General features: G+C 39.1%; 1 long non-coding RNA gene across 1 annotated transcript in view; it reads left to right on the plus strand.

Moving 5' to 3' along the window:
- Nucleotides 1-16,963, plus strand: part of LOC146598188 (uncharacterized) — a 178,002-nt gene extending 161,039 nt beyond the window's left edge. The window contains exon 3 of the long non-coding RNA XR_014895307.1: nt 16,895-16,963. This is a non-coding gene — a long non-coding RNA (uncharacterized LOC146598188). The remainder of the gene's footprint in view (nt 1-16,894) is intronic.
- The last annotated feature ends 7,010 nt before the right edge of the window (nt 16,964-23,973 follow it).

Here is a 23,973-nt window from a genome sequence, read left to right on the forward strand (position 1 = left end):
CTATTAATACAGTTGGGCTGAGAGAGCTGGGCTGAGGCAGGCAGAGATGATGGGATAAGGGGGAGGCAGAATTGATGGGAAAGCCATAAGGAAGCTTACTAGTGTATTTGAGAAGCTGAGAGAGAAAAATAATGGTAGAAGAGAGAAATTATTTGACCAAGGTTGAGGTGTTTGTGCAAAGGGATGGAAAGACCTTTATGTGGTTGTGTGGCATAGTGCCAACTCGAGATTTTAAAATCTGTCTTACAATTTATGTATRTAAGGCCTGTGCACTGTTTTCTTTAGGGATTTTTGCTGCACCAGTCAAAGCCAGACTTGGGTGGACACTCACTGCTTGCGTAGGTCTTAAGTGTCTTTTGATACATGTGAATAATATCTTTTATTGTTTCTGAACAGGTGAGAGAGTGGAAAGACAGGGGGAAATATAGGAACATAAATGAAATAGGACTTTTATGGAAGCACCAGCTAAAGCCGTTAAAGAGATTTGTGTTATTACATTTAATTTCCTCCAGATGTTCTCGCAAAGGAGGGATTTGGATTAACCTAGGAAAGTCAATGGAAAAGCATGGTTTCCTGCTTTTAAAGGTAGGGAAAAAAAAAGATCCCTGTGCTAGCCTGAGAGCTTTGCAATTATCAGAGTAGTCATTGATTTTAYTTACAGTACAGTGCCTGCAGAGCTCACAGAGGAAGGGGGAAAGTTTTTGGAAGAGGCACCACCATGTTAGCTATTAAAATTCTAGGAACTTGCCTGCTATTCAGAGTCCCTGACAAGCTGATGTGGAAGAGGGTCTTTATGTTAGCAATAGATTAAGAGTGTTTGCATTTAGTCTGGGTTTTATGTGACTAAATGTTGACATTTACCCCCCCCCAAAAAAAAAAAAAAAAAAAAAAGAAAAGAAACAAACAAAAAGAAAAGGGAAAGTTATCACCAGAAATAGCTTTAATTAGCATCCTGGTTTGCAACATCAGCAAAGGCTGAAGTATCTTATCACCCTTGTTGACTACCTTGCAAGAGGTTTATCTTATGTGGAAAAGTAGGTCATGTTAGAACACTAAAAAGTAGATGCTCTGGATTTAGGATGATGAATATGGTAGGAAATCTAAAGGGCTTTCTGCCGAAGTTGTATGAACTAATACAATGTTAAACATGATTTTGTAGCTTGAGGAACGAGGGGCAAGCTAGCTGTGTCAATTGCTTATTTGACTATTGAAGGTAAAATATAAGGCYTTTTCCTAGCTTGTGGTGTCTGAGGTCCATACAGTTTGCTAACGATTCTACGAAAGCACCTAGCAGAACCAAAAACTGCAGCTAGACCAAGGGTGCAAGTATATGCACAGCTGTGCTCCTACACCACCTACTCTGAGGCAGATTAAATGTGAGAATATATAGACCAAGCAGAACTAATAAACAACAAAATTTACTCCAAATATCTTTTCTTTWACCTTCAGCCCCTTCCCCAACCCTCCACCCAGCAAGCTCTTATAAGACAATAAGGGCCTATAGTAGGATATCAGACTGCTTGGAAAACTCTTGCTGTGAATCATTAGTGCTATGTAACAAAGATGCTGATTAAGATTTAGATGACCTTTCATTTGYACTTTTCTCAGTGCAGGGAATGGGCCAGAATTTAGAGGCAGATGTTACTGGCAGATCAGACAAGCATTCYACCACTTCCCTCTGCCTCAGAGAAACAAGGCTGAAGACCCAAAGTTTCCTCTGTCTATGTGAGGCGTATTAGCCAAAACTGAATTTTCTAGATCTCAGGTTGCATGTCTGTGCATGTCTGCTATGTTTGCCATGCTCCAGTAAAGGAGTTGCAGAAATGTTCACTGATCAAATKAGATATTCTYCRTCTTCCACTATGAGGTTAAAAAATRTGAGTAATTTTTAAATACCAAACGRAAAACTATTTTCCCAGGATAGTTCAGTGAATTTTCTGTTTTCACTTTTATTTCATAATGCTTTTAGTTCACATAGTTCTGYATTGCAAATATAATCCTAAGTTTTACTCACTTACTTTCCATTGCCTACAACTTTCCTTCCATAGCTAATATTACGTTTTTTGATCATGTATTATTTGTTGTTGGTGGTGGTTTTTTTAACCTGTGTCCGGTTGCGACTGGGACCACCTTTGAGTTTTATTCAGAAGCAAAGAATGTTGAATTTGCTTGGTAAAGATTACCCTATACAATGTGTGAAAAACCTGAAAACTTGCAAGTGTTTTCAGAAATTGTTGAGCGCACAATTCTTGAGTAAATGCAACTGCAGACTGTCTGTAAGACTGTTCATGACTGGGMAAATGAGCTAAATAAGACAAAAATTTATGTGCTACAATAGATGCAATTTGAACCTCACTAATCTCTTTGGACTTYAGGGCTGACTGGTAGATTGGAGAAGCCTGTGGAGTAGAAGGGCCAAAAAGCGTGTGTAGAATTTGGCAGGATTGATGGAGCACCATCACTATATTCRTATTCATTCTGCAAGTATGACTGCTGTTGCCATACTGTGAGTCAGAGTAGTGTTCCAGTGTAGGCTGCTTCAAATAGCTTGTTTCAGTGTGTTTGTTTTAATTTGCTTTTGTGCATGAAGGTGAACTTAAATGGTCTTTTTCTGAGTATTATTCCCAGATTCAGAATCGATTAGCTCTCTACGGTAGGCTAAAGTGAAAGGCTGTCTGCCACGTGCATCCAGCTATGGTGAGAATAGGTATTTGGGATTATCTAAATCCCATCTGTGACTGCAACTTGTGCTCATTAGCACACCAGAGGGTGTTTTATTCCTTCTGAATTGTAAGTGCTGTGTAATCCATAGCCTAACTCTGACAGAGAAGAGAAAGATACCACAGAAATAATACAAGTCAACTATAGAAGATACTTTTTCGCTCCCGAGTCAGTTTGTTATGGCAGTGCTCTGTGATTCTAGTCTGTCACCTCTTTTCCTCCAACGATCTGCAGTACCATGAGGAAAAAGCAATCATCATCTTAATTAATATCCTTTGACATTATTATCGGTACTTCACAGCCTTACAAACTTGCTCTTTGTGTGGGGCCCTCCATTTCCAAGTGATACTGATGAAAGGTCTCTCCTATGGAAGCCACTCACCCACGTGTGTGGTGACAGCCATGCGGTGACAGCTCTGGAAGGTGTCACTGTGGCTGCTAGTGCAGGGAAAAGGTAGAAAGGGGCCGGGAAACTGGAGGACAGAGAAGAATAGAAGTGAAGAAGTTAAAACATAAAACCTGGTGTGTTGTGCAGAAACCACATCAAGCTGAAGTGAGATGAAGACCACTGAGCAGTAGGAAGCCTCGGGTTCAATGCCTTTCTTTCATTCTTAAATTGCAGTTTTCCAGCAGATGCTTTCCTGATACCTGCAACAGTGGGTAGTTGGTGATACACAGTAGCTGTAGCATTTGGTTTTCCTCAGCTGCTATGTCTTTTTGTCTGATGGTTAAGCTCCACACTGGATCATCAAGGAAAAACRATGACACTTTTTAGGAACCTGCTTTGAAGTCACCCAGCATAACAGAGTGCTATGATACATACACAATTGCTTTGTCTTTAGCTGACTTTTTTTCTCCCATCAATTTACTTTCTATTGTTTTTCATGGTAACGTCTTAGGTAGCAATAAGTGGGCCACAGTCTCCCTTTTTCTTACCACTAATGTTCACTCAACTACGTTTAATTAAGAGAATGTATATTGACATGCATAACATAATCAGGTCGGGGACTTGAGCTAAAATTGATTAAGTGCAGCTCTTCTACACTTATTTCAATTTATGAATGTTCAGATGCAGATGGATAGTGAAAAGGTTTAATTTCCATTTGTGTTGTTTTCACAGTCCTTATAATGTAAGCATTAATTGAACATGCTCTGTGTCAGTGTGGAGCGATCAAGCATGTCCAGTTTTCATAAGTGGAGGTCAGAGGTCAGTTTTCAGCAGGTTGCAAGCAATCTAGTTATAGAAATGTATTTGCTTTTGATCAGCTGTTGTATTAAAGACTATTGGCGTAGAAAATCAGCATTAGACAAAAAGGCAGCAAGGTTTTTTTGGAACAGTAACTTGTGTAGGTTGCTTCTTTATATTTTGGGGTTATAGGGATGTAGATGTGGGATGAAGTTCAGGTTCTGCTCTAGAAGTTCTTGCAGTCTTTTTGGTTAGGTGGGTCATCATGCACATCTTTGTACTCCTGGGGTTTCAGTTCCAATATTCAATTAATAACTGTTTTCAAAAAACCTTACTACAACAGCTAAGTTCAAGTCATTCTGATCAGACAACCCCATGGCAATAATGAGTCACACGGTTTTTTGATGTATGAGATATGCAACATTCCACACCTGCTGAGTAATATTATCTACATACTAAGCCACAACAGTATGGGGTGTTCTAATATCTGTATTTTGCTAGTGAAAGCGTTTTATCCATTCAATGATCTTTATTACTTTCCATCTCATCAACAAATGGAATTTTTCTTGCACACTGCATCATGAGCAAAGGACACATTTCCCATCATCCTCATTTTCATTGTGTTCACATAATGATTTGCAAATGTTTAAAGCATGAATAGAAAGATGCAAGTAGCTTTGCATTTTGTCCACAACAGTAGTCTGATTTATTTATTTATTCATTCGGTTACTGGGGGGACAGACCATTAAGATACACATCTCATTTCCAATTTAGATACCTCATAAATTCTCCTTGGTTGATAAATTAATGGAAAGGTCTAGGGATTTCAGTCTGGGAATTTCTGTCACATAAAACTTTCTACTTTCCCTTGGGATTTTTATTGACCTAGAAAGCAAAATACAACCTACTGTTCCTGGAAATCTACCTTAGGAACTAAAGGCTATAACTTAAAGATATTTAGAACGGTACAGCAGCATACTATACTCTACAATACAGTGAACAAGAATTGATTTCTTGGTTCAACAGCCAAACCAAAAAACCCATGAAAAAAACAAACACAGTTGGTTATGATTAAATCAAATGCAGAGCTTTTCAGTTTTCCTCATGAGCATAAAATGTTGCAAACATTCCCTCTGTGTTAGACAAAGTGCATGATTTCCACTGAATCAAAGTGCTTCTTGTATTTTGGATTCTTGTAAGGAAAGCAGCAAAAGACTTGGTTATTGGCATGGCCCCTTTACATCAAGAAAATGCTCACAGATTGTGCAAGACTCCTTGGTCACTCTTCCCTTTTTTCTGCAAGCTTTGAGCCTGTGTTTCTTGAGACAGACTGTGGGTATTTAAGGCAGAATGCTGCTCCCTCATTCTCGCTTGTTCAGGCTCATTTTTCCTTGGCTTGGAGAAAGCCCGAACACCTCAAACTCACTGTTCTTACCTGTGTGATGAGCATATGATTCGAACTAGAGAAAGTCATTCTTTCTCAAATTGACTAGCTATTTTTTATTTATGAGAAGGGAGGCTGAAAAAAGAATATATCCTATAGTTTCTCAGACAAGATACCTCTTGGAAGGTAGAAGATGAAGGCTCAGATAACTTCTRTAAGTGGTGGGTGTTAAATCCAGATTTCCCACTAGGTGGGCCATTGCCTTAACCAGTGAGTTTTTGGCTGGGAAAGCTTAGTTGCCTTGTTTATTCACTTCACTCCTGAAAAAAATCAAAGACTATATTTTGCCTCAGCTTCCAGTTTTTATGCTCCCAAGCATGAAAAGAAGCAGTTGGGGGATTTTTGAAGCTCCAGTTGCCAATTCCTATTGATTTCAGAAGATGTTTAGGCATGAAAGTGTTTTTAAAGTTTTCAGAAATACTTGTTGCTACCTTCCTAAAAAATGTGTATATGCACACCTTACATATCACCTTAAGTCATTTGTTTGAGAATGGAACTTGCATGTGAAATCATAATATTTTGTCTTTGCCAGGGGTGCATTAAGAAAGAGACATGGTGGGGTTTAAACCAGGTTCAAATCAAGTTCACATGAGGATACTTTTTAATGTTGACCATAGACCTCAGTATGTCTAAGTGAYGTGCCTTATTCAAACCTGTGCTGCATTCTTTTCTCATGTGGATATGCGTTGTGACAGTTTGAAGTAAAGACYGCTCAATCCTCCTTTTGTATGGCCTGCATTAGATCAGAGCAGACTCCCCACAGTCRCAGAAATGGAGGTCTGTCTAGTCTCAGGCACGGCAGGGAATGAAAGGTTTGGGGCACTCAGCTCCTTCCTTCCCCACCTGCCGCTCAGTGTAGCTGCCTGGCAAAGGTGGGAAAGATTTTGTTTAGCCCTGAAAACACAATGTGCTTCCTTGCAGCAGGCAGAAGCCGTGTTCTCTCAAATGCAAAGCATCTTGTGCACAGCTTATTACTAACTGTAAATTATTAATTCTTAAGAATTTCTCCTTGTATGTCTTTTTATATGGAAGGTACTATGCAAAACGGTAGGGAGTGTGTCTGATTCTTTCAGTGCACAGTCCCTTGGGCTAAAATTAGTTTCTAGTGTCAGATTATTTGAAAAAGAAGCAAAACTTTATCCAAAACAAAAAAAAATGTTTCTCCCATGACTTAGAAGACAACACATATTTGAGCAAAAATGACATGATAGTTCTGTTGTATAATGGTTTATGATGGACTCCAGCTAAGGACTATGAGTTGCTTTCTGGACCTTGTCCTTACTGCATCAGACTGATATCTTCTTTTTGTCTGATGCTCACTGACAAGTGATTACTTTGCAGACCTCATATTTGAAGTTACTTTCAACACAAACTATACTTAGCTGCTCAGACTTTCTAGAAAAAAAAAAGTCTTTGTAAAAGGAATACTCCTTGTAAGGGAGTACCTTACCAAAGTGTTGTGTGTTACCCAGCTAGCAGTAGTTCCATTCAAAGTAGATCAGGTMGACCTCTGGATAATCTTATTAAATAAATATTCTTCAAGAAGCCATTATTTTCCTTGCTGTTATTCATTTAAACTAAATATTTAAAACTAATTTAAACTAAACTAGCATATTTTGGTTATCTCTGGAGTAGCAGAAGGGTCACCAATATATCATACTGTTATAGATCGTATCTGTACAAATAATATAGTTAATAAATTGYCCAAGGAGTTTCTAATCAAGTACAATAACCTCACCAGGAGCYATTATATGGCATAGTGGAAAGTAATTTCCCACCATGAAATTCTCCTTCAATGCGCTGAGTCTTGGCAAGCTCATCACAGGTATGTGAGCTAAAGTTTCAGGAGTATGCRACCTTGTCATACCCTGTGTTTCTACAAGCTGAGAGCTGACACAGGTCCTCTTTAGGTGGATTCTAATTAGGATTTTCTCTTTTGGTTCTCCTTTKCTTTATTCCATAGACAGACTCTTAAAATTCTCTCACTAGTGATTACAGGTGGTATGTTGGAAAGGATCACGGAATGTTTGAGGTTGGAAGGGACCTCTGGAGATTGTCTAGTCCAACCTCCTCMAGTAGGGTCACCTAAAGCATGTTAGAAAGGATTGCATCCAGGCAGGTTTTGAGTATTTCCAGAGAAGGAGACTCCATAACCTCTCTGGGCAACCTGGTCCAGTGCTCCATCACTCTCACAGKGAASAAATTCCTCCTCATGTTCAGGCGGAACTTCCTGTGTTTCAGTTTGTGCCCATTGCCTCTTGTCCTTTCGCATGGCACCACTGAAAACAATCTGGCCTCATCCCCTTGATACCCTTCTTAAGGTGTTCGTACACCTTGCTAAGATCCCCCCTCAGTCTTCTCTTCCCCAGGCTGAAGAGGCCCAGCTCTCGCAGCCGTTCATCATAGGGCAGGTGCTGCAGCCCTCTGATCATCTTCGTAGCCCTACGCTGGACTGTCTCCAGTAGCTCCATGTCTCCCTTGTCCTGGGGAGCCCAGAAGTGGACACAGTAGTCGAGATGAGGCCTCCCCAGGGCTGAGGAGAGGGACAGGATCACCTCCCTCGACCTGCTGGCAACACTCTTCCTAATGCACCCCAGGAGACCATTGGCCTTCCTGGCCACAAGGGCACATTGCTGGCTCATGGTCAACTTGTCATCCACCAGCACTCCCAGGTCCTTCTCKGCAGAGCTGCTCTSCAGAAGGTCAGCCCCCAGCTTGTACTGGTGYSTRGGGTTATTTTTCCCTAGGYGCAGGACTCTGCACTTGCCCTTGTTGAACCTCRTGAGGTTCCTCTMYRCCCARCTCTCCAGCCTGYCCAGGTCTCTYTRAATGGCAGCACAGCCCTCAGGTGTATCARCCACTCCTCCCAKCTTGGTATCATCAGCAAACTTGCTGAGRAGGCACTCCGTCCCTTCATCTGGGTCATTGATGAATAAGTTGRACASGATGGGASCCAGTACTGAGCCCTGGGGGAMACCACTAGCCACAGGCCTCCAACTAGACTCTGTGCTGCAGATGACGACCTCTGAGCTCTGCCTTTCAGCCAGTTCTCAATCCACCTCACTGTTCATTCATCTAATCCACACTTCCTGAGCTTATSTAGGAGGATGTTAYGGGAGACAGKGTCAAAAGCCTTGCTGAAGTTGAGGTACACAACRTCCACTRCTCTCCCCTYATCTACYCAGCCAGTCATATCATCATAGAAAGCTATCAGATTGATTAAGCAKGATTTCCCCTTGGTGAATCCATGCTGGCTGCTCCTGATCACCTTCTTTTCCTCCATATGTCTGGAGATGACATCCGGAATGAGCTGCTCCATCACCTTTCCAGGAATGGAAGTGAGGCTGACTGGCCTATAGTTGCATGGGTCCTCCTTCTTGCCCTTTTTGAAGACTGGAGTGACATTGGCTTCCTTCCAGTCCTCAGGCACCTCTCCTGTTCTCCATGACTTTTCAAAGATGATGGAGAACAGCCTGGCAACAACATCTGCCAGCTCCCTCAGCGCTCCTGGGTGCATCCCGTCAGAGCCCWTGGATTTGTGAATGTGGATTAATGTGTCYGGGAGAAACTGATATTGTCTGTAAGATTGCTCCATTTGTTCATGTTGAGATAAAGGGCACGGGGAAAGGCTGGCCTGTGGAATTGCTTTTGGAGAGGGATCCAGCTGCCTGAAGCTGCCTTTTGCTCCTCTTTGGGGACATGTCTTGACAAACACTTTGGGGAGGTTTGTCAAGTCCACATACAGCTTATGCTATCCTGAAAAATGTAGGCCATGAGATTTTATTGTTAAGCTTATGGAGAGCCATATATTCAAAGAGGTGCTTTTATGTAACGATAGATGCTTTGTTTCTCTGTGGACTCATCTATATTCACTTTCACATGAATAGTAGGAAAATAGTGACAGTCAATTTTAAAAGATAAACGGATATTTGTGTAACTCAGCAGTTAAAGATCACTCTTAGTAAACAACAAACAATACCATTAAGTAGCTCTTTGATCCATGTTTATTCAGATTCTGTTTTGAGAGCTGAAAGACCAGTTAATTGGCCAAGAAGGCRTTCAAAATCCATCTTTCAGACAGGAGATTTATAAGAAAACTTTTCATTTAAGGGCTTTTTACCTTTGTAGAAGTATCTACATCCTTCCTAACTATTTATAGGGAAAAATAGAATAATCAAAAGCTGTGGCTATGCTAGTATGGCAGTCTAAATAACAGGTCTCTCAATTGCTCTTAGTTTCTAAAACTGCCTTCTGACCTTCCGTGATAATGGTGTTTTTCAGTGTTGTGGTGAGTTGATTATCTCTAAAAGGTGGGTTAAATAATTCTATGATTAAATTATTTGAATTGGTGTAGAGAATGTAGATGGGAGAATGCTGTATATCTTAGGAGCAGTCATCCAAATAGAAAAGGCTGACTGAAAGCAATGAATACGTGCCATAGAAAACCAAATTGCAGCTCCTTGGAAGGGCTATAACTCCATAGGCATAAAAGTCAGCACTGAGTTGATACCAGACAAACCAGTTTGCTTTGCTTGGATAAACAGAAATGTTTCAGTTTTTGAAGGATCATAAATTTCATTTCAATTTTCCTTTGTGAAGACTGAGGTAAAATGTTTTGTTCTTTTTGGGTTATCCTAAATTCCCTCAGGACTGTAATTTTCAGAGCTGTGATTTCCTTTTTGGGGACAGGGAAGATCTTAGAAAAATTCCCAGTCCGTCTGTTTATGTTAAATAAATGTAATATGCTTTGTTAAAGAAAGAGTTTGYGATGGGAAAGGTGGTTTGTCAAGCAGAAGCAATGAAAATGAACACTGCAGCAACAGCAGGACGTGTGGGCATCAACTGTTGCACTGGAGGACTGGCAGAGGGGAAAATGCCTCCAGATCATCTAGAAACAGAYCTGTGGAGGAACTTTCGTTCAGTGAGGCCTTGTGACATTCAAAAATACTCCAGGCAGGAAAAAGGAACAAAATGTGCTAATCTAGAAGAAATAGAAAAGTTCTGACAGATGGCTGGGTGGATTTTTGTTTTGCTCTTTGAACAGCAACAGTGAGCAGAAATGGCAAAAGAACACCAGGGTCTCTCAAATTGTATTTTTTAGCCATGTGMAAGCACGAGATACTTTGGCTATTTTGTCTTCTGGCACCTTCTAAAACATAGGGAATTTGTACTAGGGGCTGGAAAACTTCTTTGTAAGGCATACTGCAGTGTTCTTAAGTGAAATCCCCAAACCCTGAAGTGCTCTAGGCACTGCTAGATGAAATCCTCTCTTCATTGTAATCAAAAGGCCACTTAATTTAATGGAGCCACAATTTTGCCTGTTGAAACGCGCAACTATCTTGCACCTGAGTCATTCATTGCCATGTCAAGCACTGCTGAAGTAGCACGGTAGCATTTTTATACCCTCTTTGTGTTGACTGAAAGGATTTATTTAGAGCAGCAGCAAATTTACTGCTTTAAACGTTACAACACTGTCCTTTCTGTAAGGGTATGTATGAAGCAATGCTGAAAAGTCTAACCTTGAGAATAAGGATTCCCAGGAATCCAGACCAAGCAGGAACAGATATGAGATTTCTCCGGGTYTGTGCTATTTTTGACAGCTTGGGGTAAGCGCAGCTGGAATCTGAGCCCTACACAGCAGGAGAGGAGGGCTACATGATTAGAAGTTTAAGTGTGCTTTTCTTCCAGATGGACTATCTATTTAAAACATTAGTAGAAATAAACACTCCAACCTTGCTACTTGAAATACATCTCTTTTACAAAGGTTTTCTAGAAACACTTCAAAGACAATGTGACATGCACCTATGTATAATTCTCCTCACTTATTATAGACCATTTGGTTTTGCTGTAAATATTGAAGAGCTCAAGCAACACTATTTTCCTTTTTCTTTATTGATATCTTAGTCAAAGTCATTTTAGTATGCTGCATATGAGATATCCTGGGCAGAGAGGATCTTCATGTATACATCCCTACTCCAAATTAAATTTATATGCCAAATGTACCTGCCAAATGTATCATGTACCTGCACCTCAAACTAAGACTTAGCATTGCTTCTGTTAAAGTCAAGTGAGCARTCCATGTTGACAGGAATAATTTAGGTGATGCAGCTGTGCAGGCAAACCACATGAGCAGTCAGTCTGCAGTGCTTACTGAAGGATAGGAGGGAAAATATATGGCAAATTATATTTCTGCACCCTTCCTGTGTTTCATGGATTATCTAACGTCCATGAGAACTGGAAAGGATCTTGACTTTTTGATAGCATATCTTAAAGAGCAAGGCAGTCTACTGAGCAGAAGTAAAAGTGCTTGCTTCAGCAAGATGAACTGTGACAGTTTTATCAAGTTTTTAATTTATGTTTTAAGGAAGTGTAAGTGATTCCAATCAGAAGCTTAACTACCTATTTATATTTTTTGTCATATCTAAGCTAATGTATCTGAACTTGTCTAGACTTATTTGGCTTGAAAATTGAGATGGAAATTTCATGAGAATGTAATGAGAGATGTTTCTAGTAGCTCATGAYTTTGCAGTGTTGGAAACAATATACAGAAAATCTTTCTTTGAGGTCTAGTAAAAACAAGATTTTCAAGCATAGGAAAATTCAAAGATAATACTTGAGAATAATCAATTTTTATAAACTTTGAGGTAGTAAACTGAAAAATTATATTTATTTTATTGCAGCAGTCAGTCTCCCTCCTGGTATTGCTATACTGGCATAATTGAGGAGCTAAACTACCATTTGCCAGTCTGTCTATCTAAGAAGTAAGGGCTTTGCTCTTAGTGGGCAGGAATTCCTGTTCTCTGTAACTCTGCTGGAAGCTGTTGTATAAAAGCCAAGATAAAATACATAGATTAAACCTTTAACCACAGATTAAAGTACTGAGATGAGTGTGTATAAATTTAGAATAAAAATCTGATCTCACACTGGGATGTTCTGTTTCAGGAAGCAGTACTGCTAAGAATGTAATTTAAGGTGTTGTTTTAGTGGTACTTACCAGTCTGCTGTGATGCATCAAAGCTAATTAGAAGCTGAGCAAAATATAGACCTTTGGTTAGATGTGGCACCTCAAGGACAGGGAACATGCACTCTGTGTACAGAATTGCTTGAAACTGGTGAGGGCATCCTCACCAGATATAYGGTGCTTGCGCACTGCATTTCCGTAAGCACAGTAATTGCGCTAAAATTGCCCATGCACACTCTTTTTCTATGTTGTGCTCTCTTTACCCCTACAGGGATTCTATGAACAGTGGGAAGAGGATAATACGGACAAAATGTTCCTAAGTCTCTGAGGTTACTTTGTCCTTAATCTTATATTAACACAATGGTAGACCATACTACTGAGATAAAAGATGAAAATGTGTTTGGACTAGATGAAGCTCATTATGTCTAAAGTACCATTATTAGGCATCAGGACTTATGTTATTTTAAAAGGAGAAATGAAAACTTCAGCAGATATAATTTTAGGCTTGGTTTTTACAAGATGGTTGTGGTTTTTGGCTCCTTTTTAAAATCTCTATGCTATTTTTAAGGTTCAAAAGCTTGATATAGGGAATGCAATTCAYTCCTTAGTTAAAAAAAGATTAAGAAGTTAATACACTCAGCCCTTGGAAGATGTTTGAAAAACTTTTTTTTCAACATTGTTCTGTGTTCAAGGAGAAAATAAAGGGAAAAAAGTCAATCCTTAGGTCTTAGAACTAAAATTCAAAACTTTTTTCCTATTTGATTTTTGTCATTACACTTACAGACTAGAGAGCAGAATTCTCCTGACATGGTTTCTGTCCTTTTAAAACCCTCTGCTATGAGGATGAAGGCAGCAGAATTTTATAAAACTTCTCTTGCTGTAATTGTAGTGATGAAGCTCAAGGAGGTCACAGAGGGAATGAGTTTCAGAGTTCATATTTGAACCTAGTTACTAACTTTTTCCATGAAGGTCAGACTGTCTCTTAAATTTGCAAGAATATTTTTCTGAAAAATCTGAAATCCTCAAAATTCATCAGTTTCCCATAACCTCATGCTATTTTACAACATCCTTAGTTGCAGCAAAAGCCTTGAAATGGCCAGTCCATCAATACGTGGTGGGATGAACAAGGTCAGAAGCTCAACGCATTAGGAAAGTTGCTATCAACTAGTCTCTATTATTGTTCCACATGAAGCCAGCACTGCCTGTGGTCTGATTTGTTATCACTTACAAAAATCCTAACCCCATTTATTTTGTTAGGGTTTTTAGATTTGATTGGAACCCATGTAAATGATATCCAAATCTGCCTAATRTGGGTAATATGTGATTAAACCTGATAATTTAATCTGATGATTTAATCTTAATTGTGCAGATGAAAAAGATGTCATTAAGATGAGGCAAAGTTTCTCACAAGAGGCTATTAGGAAAACTAAAGATTAGAGGATGAGACATAGATGATTACAATTTAGGAGGTAGGCAGACAACATATCAGAAATAAATAATTACTTTTTTTAAAACAGTACAAGATCAGAGGAGGAATATCCTATATTCTCTTCTAGGACTGTCTCCAGCGTCTAGGGTAAGCCTTGCATAGTACTGTAGTACCTGGGAATCAGATCTTTTTCATCCAAAGTTTGCTATACAGGAATGGTACCTTAGTATTCCCTTGATCAGAGAGCTATTTCAAGATAAACAGGTAGCTTGGCTTCCTGTGTAAATGGCCATAATCCAGCACAGTGCATACGTAATTGCAAACGTGAAAAGTTCAAAGAGCTGCAATAAGATACAGTCAAGAATAGACATTGATGTCTTATTGGATCTATACCAATAATACTGGCATTTTATAGGATCTTGTTCAAAATACTACATAGGCACAATGTAGTATTTCGCATCTTGCTGTAGTACCTTGCATCTTACTCTTTTTCTGGCACAAGACACATTTTTAACAAAGCTGAACATACATTGTATTTATATTTACGCAGGTGACTGCAAAAACTCTAACGCAAAACAACATTTCAGATTCCTTTCCCTTGTATGTTTCCAAAGTGGTGTTCAGCCTAATTATTGTCACAAAAAATTGGAAGTCCGTACATATCACATAATGACATTTTATCTTGATTTGTGTCATAATCTTCAGGTTGAATTAAAGTAATATAATTGACTCACATGCTGTGATCAGCAATACTTACAATTTGTTGCAGTACATACATAAAAGCTTTTTTTTTTTTTTTTACTTAGCAAAGACTTGCTCAGATCTGTTACTATATATTTACATTTTGTGAAAATTGTTTAATTGAAGAAGGATATTTTACAAAAATCTCTCCTTTCAAGTTCCTTTAATTTTCACTTGAATCTCTTCTCTGTATTTAATAGTATTGTATTGTGGTTTTAATTTCAGTAATTAGTAACGATATCTCTTTTTTTCTTTCTTTTACACATTTTTTTACATTGATGAAGTCATGACAAATATGTATGCTTCCCTCAGATTCCTCTGTTTCTTTTAGGGTGTATCCTGTACCTGCTTCAGCCTGACAAGCCACTATCTAGCATTAGTGGCAACAAATGTGAGAGGACAGCTTTTAGCACATGTGGATAGACTCATTTACATACAAGCTGCCCTGTCTTCTGTGAGCAAGGAATTAAGTCTTTACACATTCATGTATTTGTGTACTGGCAACCAGCAAAAGTAATTGCTGGGTGTAAGACAGAACTCTTTCTAAAGTTTTTCRTTCTGTTTTATGATTGAGATTTCTTTCAATATATAAATTCCTGAATAAAAAAAAATGTAAAGAACAGATAACATTCTGCAGACAGGTTCTTATTCATGGGCAGGAGAATATGGTATCAATATAGAGCTATAACTGTGTGGTTAAATTCAAAGGAATTACATTGCCTCTCTGCTATGGTAATGAGCAGAAGCTGCTCTGTGCTGTCTGCAGATCAATGAATAATATTTCTAGTGCAAAAGCACTAGAATGCATCAGTAGTGAACTTGTGAAGATGCACTAGTAGAGAACAGTAAAGAGAAAAAGGTTGTTTCTGATCCAGTGAAAGGCCTATTTTTTTTACATCTGGTTCTGTAACGCTGCACACCATTACGTGGAATGAAGTACTGAAGTACGTTTGACCTTTGGCACTGACAGAAACTTAATTCGTAACAGCCTGCTGCTTTATATGAAGTCTGGGTATATCTCCTCCACAAGAATGGGCACAGTGCAGCCTTTTTGCAAGGTGTCTTCTGTTTATCCAGATGCAAATAAATAAAAATCTCAAAGATATTGGAGAGGAGACAGCAACTGACACTCTAGAAAACATCTRTATTTTCACTTACAATAAATAAAAACATATTGGCAAGAATCATTTATTGGTATTCTTGTTAGATATGCTTTTCAGTGTTAGAGGGGATTGTCTAGACTTTTAGTTTAGTATTGTTTTTAATTTAATATCAAACTATTTAAAATTGCATTTCTTCTGCTTTGAGTAGTGCATTACAACTGTCTTTCTGTTCAAACTCTTCCCTTTTCCTCCTAGTTCTGCAACATGCTACAGTGCACCCATCAGTTGTTACGAGTGCCAGAAACTCAGAATACAGTTTTGATGAAAAGATTTTTTTTTTCAAGTATATCTACTTCTTTCGGGTGAAATATGCAATGCACATATCCAATTAATATTCACCATAATTGTGGTGGGACGTGGAAAAAAAGTCTAAAGAACAGAACTAGCATGTGTCCACTCCCCAGAAAATAATCCCTTGCACAAAAAGCTATCAAGGATCTCATTTATTAAGGGTCTGGAGAGAGCAAAAACAAAGAGAGATTTGCTGCAGGTTGGATTTAGAATTGCAATTTCMACATCCTACCATCAGGAGACCACTCTCACACAGAACAAGGGCATTTAAACCTCCAGGACCCTCATTTCCTCTAGAAATCTTTCATGTAATATGTATGCAGGATAAGAAAGTGCTGTCATTTTTTTCTATGATTATGAGATGCTTAAGTACAAAGTCTGTTGCGTTAGTATAGATTTTTCTTCTGTTTAACAGACTCAACTTCTGGCCTGTTAGAATAAAGGTACACACATGTACTCTGCTGCCAGCTTTTGTTGCTACTTCAGTTTAAAAACAGAATTGTGAGCATGTATCATTGTTTTTCAAAGGAAAGAGATCAGTAGAGGTCTTTTGAGAGTTTGAGTCTTTTTTAATGAAAACCTGTACCTTGTTTTCCTTGTATAACTGACACCTTTACACATTTTGCATCTAAACTGATTTTCCATGTTTGGTATTTGGAGTAGATCACAGGACTTTTGGTGCCAGAGATCTTGTCTTTTGCTATGTTTTATAAGGCAGCTTCCATGCTTACAGTATTCCCTAAATAATAAATAAAACAGATAAAGAGCTTTGCAAATCCTTCAAACAAATATAAGGCATGTGAGATTTCACTCATATCAATATGACAGCACCTCCTGCAGAGGTAAGTGAATGCAAAAATTTATTATTGTGAATATACAGGGAACTCAGTGCATCAGAACAAGCTTTCAAAAATATTTAAATTGGTATTTTGAAAACTTTGTTTCTGTTTGCCTCTAGGCCTTTATTTGTCATCATTGCAGAAGCTGAACTCTGTGACCACAAGTGAACTTACAGAAGCAAGGTAAGTCAAGGAAGTACTATGGTGTCTAGCATTTGAATAAGAGCTAGGGCCAGGCCATGAGTTGAAAGACAGATTATGGGTCTTGCTCTGGTTTTTAAGAATTGCTGAGTGCTTAGAGAGACTGAGATGCTCTTCTGTTTTTAACTTGAATTAAAACTTTGGTGAGGTACTCTAGGATGTGCAGAGAAGTTGTGGTAGAATTAAAGATTCCTCAAGCTCCAGCTGAACCTCTTTCCTCTCAGRGAAGGATGGTGCTGCCACTTGCACAAGAGAAGAGGAAGACACTATTACTTAATTGCTAACAGCAGTGCTCGAGGCCCTGACAAAGATCAAGGATCTATCATGCTGCACGTTACATAGGTGGCCATGCAGCTCATGTGAACCTCAGCAAACAAGAAATGAAGAGTGGGAGGAAAACTAGAGGCAAAGAAAAGGGGAGTGACAGCCAAAGATTGCACAGCAAGTCGCTGATAGATGTAAATGCACATTTCACACTAGCAGAAACTGTTTTCCTGCTCTGCTGTACCTGTGAATAATTGACCAGCTGAGCAAGAAGATGTTTAAACAATTGCCAGCTTACCCTGATCTTCAGCACACAACTGGTCAAGTAAACTCTAGCTGTGTATGCTGAATATTGCATCTCACGTTGTGCAGATTTTCTCTATGCAGTGTATAATAGGTGGTTGCATGTATTATTTTTTCTCTTTAAAGTAACCAGGATGAGAGAGGATAACTGTAACAGTTGGTTATATAAGAACAATTGATGCCTAGTTTTTGTTTTATTTTCTACGGATGCAGCCTAATACTATGTCTTTTTTGTTTCTTAAACAGTGAAGAAAAGCAGATGTGTTTTGAATTAGCTCTGCTAAAGGGAAATCACCACTACTGTTTGCTTTGCTGGAGAAAAAAATAATTAGAAGAGAGTCTGGCTTTTCTCTTCAAACAGATCTTATTCCCAGCCTGCATATGCCTGTTTCCTAGAGATCTCCTGGGCTCAGGCCAGATGTCAGCACAGGTGTCATCAGGTGTCAGCACAACATGCCTCTCAGTAGCAGAAGACTTGGAGTGAGAAGCATCCTTCAAAAAGACTGGTGAGGGAGAAAATGAAGGTTAACAGCAGTGATATGTGGGGAGAGATTTCCATGTAGTTCTAACTTCTACTTTCTCACAGCTGTTGCTGCTCTGCTGATGACACAACTTGCAAGTTATTAAAAATTTAACATTATTCAGAATCATCTTTTCCTACACAATCCAAGCACTTTCGTTTCTCACACCTATCCTCAGAAGCACTTTCATTCCTCAGGAACAGTGGGGGAACAAAATATATCTACAATGTATATTACATTTAATATATGATGACTGATGTTTACTTGTATACATAAATGCCACAACAGATCAATAACTGAGTATTTTTTCTCTCTCTAAGATATTTAGATATTTTCTTCTCCTTTTAAAAAGATGTATATACTGTACAAACATGGAGGATAAGGGAGTTTGCTATTGGAAAAAGGGACTATATGTCAAGAATATAAGAAGAGCCCACAGATGGGTACTGTGGTCTGGCCTACAACAACAACCTATCTGCTGCCCTTTGGTTACTTTGGAGAACGTGCTGGGAAAAGGGATACCAATGAAGGTGTTTGGTGCTGCAGGTTATGACTTGGCCACACCTTTGGACGAGGACTACTTTCTGTGCAAGAGCCCTGAGATCACTGGTAACTTAGCAGGATAAAAGTCAAATGCAGTGAATGTGCAAATCCAAGGTAAGAAGCGCAGTTAAAGATGAGGAAGTGGGAGGAGCAAGAAAGAGCTATGCTTAATTTGCCTCCTGCAATATTTAGTCAGAAGGATCTTGTTCAATGTCCAGGTAACTTGCTGCAGCTTTTCCTCATGTACACCTCATTAAGGAATCTGTCCATGTGTGCATTTAGCATCTCAGGTTGCATGCTTTAGAGAGGATCTCTTGGAGCATGCTCAGTTTTATCCATCTTCTTCCAACTTCTTTCTGAAGTTCTCCAGGAGGTATATACAGATTAAATCTTCTCCTCCACAATTTCTCTCGTGACTGAAATAAACATTTCATTTCCTGGAAGGAAACCAGTTCTGTGTTAGACCAAGTAGCAGTACTTACCCAATTAATTACTAACTCTTTACTTTAAAAGGATAAAGGTCTTCCTTATACACACACACGCACACGTACAATTTTGTGAACCAGAGAACCCTTCAGTGGCAACCAAGGTTAATCTCTTGGAGACTGTCAATGATGCTCACCTCACTCTCCTGGCCATGTGGTCCTGCTGCCTTCCTTGTGTCTGTGCAGTCAAGGTTCAGGGATCTGATCAGCTTGAGAAATCATCCTCCTCTYGTTTCCTGGGACTGGATTTGGTGGGCGCAGCTCCCTGTGCTGCTGTAGCACGAGGGAAATGGGAATTTGTGAAATGGCAGAGGGTAGAGTGGGACTGTGACAACTGACCTTACCACCTGAGCCACCTGAGCTGTCATTTTTCACTGGGAAGTGTATTCTTCTTTGATCCTTAGATGTTATGTCATACATTAAAAAATATTTTTCATCCAAATTGCTAAAATGATGTAGCTCCATTGCATGTAGCTCTTTATTAGCTCATAGCTTATCAAAGAATGGTTGAAGTTGGAAGGGACCTCTGGAGATCATCTTGTTCAACCCCTCTGCTCAAGCAGGGTCACCTAGAGCACATTGCACAGGATCGTGTCTAGGTAGGTTTTGAATATCTCTGGAGAAGGAGAGTCCAAAACCTCTCTGGGCAACCTGTTCCAGTGCTCTGTCACTCTCACAGTGAAGAACTTCTTCCTTATATTAGGGTGGAACTTCCTGTGTTTCAGTTTGTGCCCATTGCCTCTTGTCCTGTCATTGGGCACCACTGAAAAGAGTTTGGCCCCATCCCCTTGACACCCTCCTGTAAGGTATTTGGATAAATTGRTAAGATCCTTTCTCAAGTCTTCTATTCTCCAGGCCCAGCTCTCACAGCCTTTCCTCACAAGGGATATGCTACAGTTCCCTAATCATCTTCTTAGCCTGTTGCTGGACTTTCTCGGATAGTGTCATGTCTCTCTTGTACAAGGGAGCCCAGAACTGGACAAATTACTCCAAATGTGGCCTCACCAGGGCTGCGTAGAGGGAGGTTTTCCAGGAGCTCCTTGCTYATCCATGCAAATCTGTTGCCCCTTTGCTTGACTTCTTACTCATAGGAATGAACCACTCTCGAGCCTGGAAGAAGGAATGCTTGAATATTAACCACATATAAAGGTGAATGATCACACTGGAGTGACAGGGTTTTGGAAGTATTGTTCCCTGCCACCCCTTCCACTCATCTTTCTACATAAAACTCTGTATGGCTTACTAAATTTGAATTGGCCCCTTTTTCTAATGCAGAATATGCGGTAGGATTGAAAAGATGATTGTGAAACACAGCACAAAGAGTTACGTTGTCTTAACTCAGAGCTTATTGGTAATTTTGTACCTATGTGGTTTCTTCTGTGGAAAATGTAATTTCTGAAAACTAAATGAGAAAAGAATTATGCTTCCAAATTTTTTTTTCTCTCTCTCTCTATCAGGAATGTTAGAATTAAATATTTCGTTTGGGTCATTGTTTTTTGACAAAACTGAAATATTTTAGTTCTTGAACCAAACCARAATATTTGGCTTTGAGTCACTGAGGGTTTTGCCAAGCTCTTAAKGTTGCATTTTGGGTACTGTATCACTTATGTTCTTCTTGCATAGTTCAGTTGTGCAGTATGTTGACAGGACATGTGATATCAAAACAAATGATAGATTATCCAAGAAAGATAATAACCCATAATATTTACCCCAGACATAATGACGAGGAAAGGAGGCAGRTACAATTTAATGCTGAAGAGGTTTGAAAAGAAACATATCAGATTTAATGAACAGTAATGTTTCTGTACAAGAATATTGACATGATCTCTTTGATTATAAATCTTGCATTAGGATATTTTGTGTTACGTTAGAAATTTCCTGAAACTTTGAAATCATGGAATAGCTGAGATTGGAGATTTCTTGGAGATTTCTGGTCTGAAGCAAGGTCATCTAGAGCAAGTTGCTCAGGGTCCAGTTGGGTTTTGAATGTATTTGAGCATGAGGACTCCGCAACCTCTCTGAGCAACCTGTTTCAGTGTCTTCCTAGCCTCACAGTAAGAAGTTTTTTCTTTTGTTTAAGTGGAATTTCATGCATTTCAGTTTGTGCCTGCTGCCTCTCATCCTATTTCTAGGCACCACTGAGAAGAGTTTGGCTCTGTCTTTAGTTCCACCCTCTTCGGCATCAGATATTTGTACATAAGTCAGATATTGAAATATTGCCATTTCCTACAGGAAGAATGTTACAGTTTTCATTCAGCTTTCTGTTAAATATGAGACCAAGGATAGGAAAATAGAGGAGAGAGAGGATGGAGGCAGAATTGTCTAGGCATGAACTAGGCATAAAAGAGCACCTATCACAAACTTTTACTTAGATACTGTATGACACATATAGGATGACATCACATCAAAATTTCTTTTTGTTCGGTAACATTTCTTCTTCTTCCCTACTAAGACATATAGATCACAGCAAAAGCCATTAATGCTTTTGTACCCATCTGAATAGTATTGTAAAGGGAGCTCAGGGCTTCTTTTTAAATTGTTTATAGGTTTATGTAGACAAGATTGTCTCTCTCCTTAAATCAAAAAGTCAAATACCTCCTGGGGAGAGAAGCAGAGATCATGTAGTAGTCTTACCTTGAATTTAGAGGCAGTGTGTGGAGCAGTCTCTGGTTTGCATGGATTTGACAGTGCAGTTTTGTAGGGCCTGGAGTGCAGGATAATTTAAATCTTGGTAATTTGTCCCAAATGTTTRAAGAAGTTAATATCCAGGATATCTTTTTCTTCTGTCTCCTGTTCTCCAGGAGATATGCCTCTATCTAAAACATAGATGGATGCAATTAAAGGAACATTTAAGTACAGACTGGCTACAGAAGACGTTGAGGGAGAGGAAGATCATGACTGATGCTCTGMTTTTCCTCAGTGAGGTCTACTGGCTGCTTTTTAACTGGTCATTGGTGCCAGAACCTCCTGGTCACTTGCTCAGATCAATGGCAAAAAGAATGGGACACTTTGAGACTTTTTTCTGAAATGTTTTCTCCAAAATTAAGGCATGCTCTTTCACTCTCTTCTGCTTTAGAAAAGTGAAAATGCAAGTCTCTCTCTCTCCAAGGCTCTTTAGCTACCACAGAAATGTAGTGTGCCTGTGAAGCACAGGAAGTTCCATCTGAATATAAGGAAAAACTTTTTCCTGTGAGAGTGACAGAGCACTGGAACAAGTTGCCCAGAGAGGTGTGGAGTCTCCTTCTCTGGAGATACTCAGAACCCACCTGGACACAACCTGAGYGATATGCTCTAGGTGACCCTGCTTGAGAATGAGGGTTGGACTAGATGATCTCCAGAGGTCCCTTCCAACTTCAACCATTCTCTGATTCTGTGATTCTGTAGCAGATAACAGATACAAACCTATTTTGTGGCATCTGTTTCAGTGCAATGGCTGGACACCCTCGCCAGGGACCCAAATGAGGCCTTGCTTTGGCTGAGTTAATAACAGATTCCATGTAGCAAAGTTGTCCTTCCTGCAGCGAGGCATGCTCTGTGAGGGAAGTGACATGGRAGATATTTGGGCAGGACATGGAGCTCTATGTATTACACGTGTACCTTCACTGTCTAACATGTCCTCCACTCCTTTCACAGCAGGACTGCAGTGATTGCCTTGCTGATGAGTTTTGTTTTGACCTGGTAGAGTATGCTGAGTGTGCTGCTTTATATATAGCAATTATGYGGCTTTTGTATGAACAATCCATGACTTACAAAGCGTTATATTCAATGCTGCTGTTGAGTGTCCTGAGAAGAAAGCTGAAATCAGAAYAGCTCTTAGGCCTCTTATCTTGTCTCTTGGCAAGGCTATGAAGGTAAGTTTGAATGTCTGGTAACTCTGATAACTCTCTTATTCTTATTAGACGGATTTACAGGAGGCTACAGTCTTCAAGGTTCTCACTTCGGCCCTTAAATGACAAGATTTTGGCTGTCTTTCTCTTCACTATAGCAAGAGGAAAGAGGAGAAGGAATGATGAAAGAGATTCCCACACACTACAGAGGTGACCAGGGAATGGCTGAGATGAAGAATGTTGCCTTTTAAAAAGATTTATGCAGCTTGCTATCATTTGTCCCTTTAAATTCTCTGTTTTTTGAATGTGTGCTAAGAAAATTTGAATTATGGGCAGAAAAAAACAGCGGCTCGATTGAAAAAACAGTGGCTCAGTAGAAATTGGCAGTTTTCCATGTGCTGTGGTATTTGTAATAATCCGTACTGATGAAAGAAACATGACTAATATTGCTGGATATTATGCTAATGTTACAAAGTGCATGCAGTGGTAATTAAAGAATTACATACATGTAAATGATCTTAAAGGTGACTTCAAATTAAGCTAGAAGTTTACAGCAGAATGATGTCATGCTGGACTGATGCCAGTCCTAAGAGTTGCTTACACACTAACTTCCAGTCTGCAGAATTTCCCTAGCACAGTGTAAGGGTTCTTCGTGCTTAAATACTTGCTGCTTGGATATAAATGATCACAAAAAGTGATTTTCTTTTCATTTCTGATATATTCTGCCACACACACAAAAAAAAAATTACATCTGTGTTTCTAATAAAAAGCAGGAGTTTACAAGGATTGATTGCCATTACCAATTTTAATCATCATTTAAATCAGCAAACAGAACAAAATTTAGTTTAAAATAATCAATTTTAATCTTGTTTTTTATTTGTACTTATTAGTTACCTTCCTAAAGGAATGCTGGACCATTGTGGTTGGTAACCTACCACAGTAACATTCTGATTTTCACTTAAATGCAAGCTTTATGCTAAATGTGGTAGTACTTGCTCTTCTTCTTCTTCTTCTTTTTTTTTTTTTTTTTTTTTTTTTTTGGTTTCATCTTTTT

Source organism: Rhea americana, unplaced genomic scaffold (assembly GCF_003343005.1).
Source record: "Rhea americana isolate MKP2758 unplaced genomic scaffold, rheAme1 scaffold_169, whole genome shotgun sequence".
Taxonomy (NCBI): Eukaryota; Metazoa; Chordata; class Aves; order Rheiformes; family Rheidae; genus Rhea; species Rhea americana.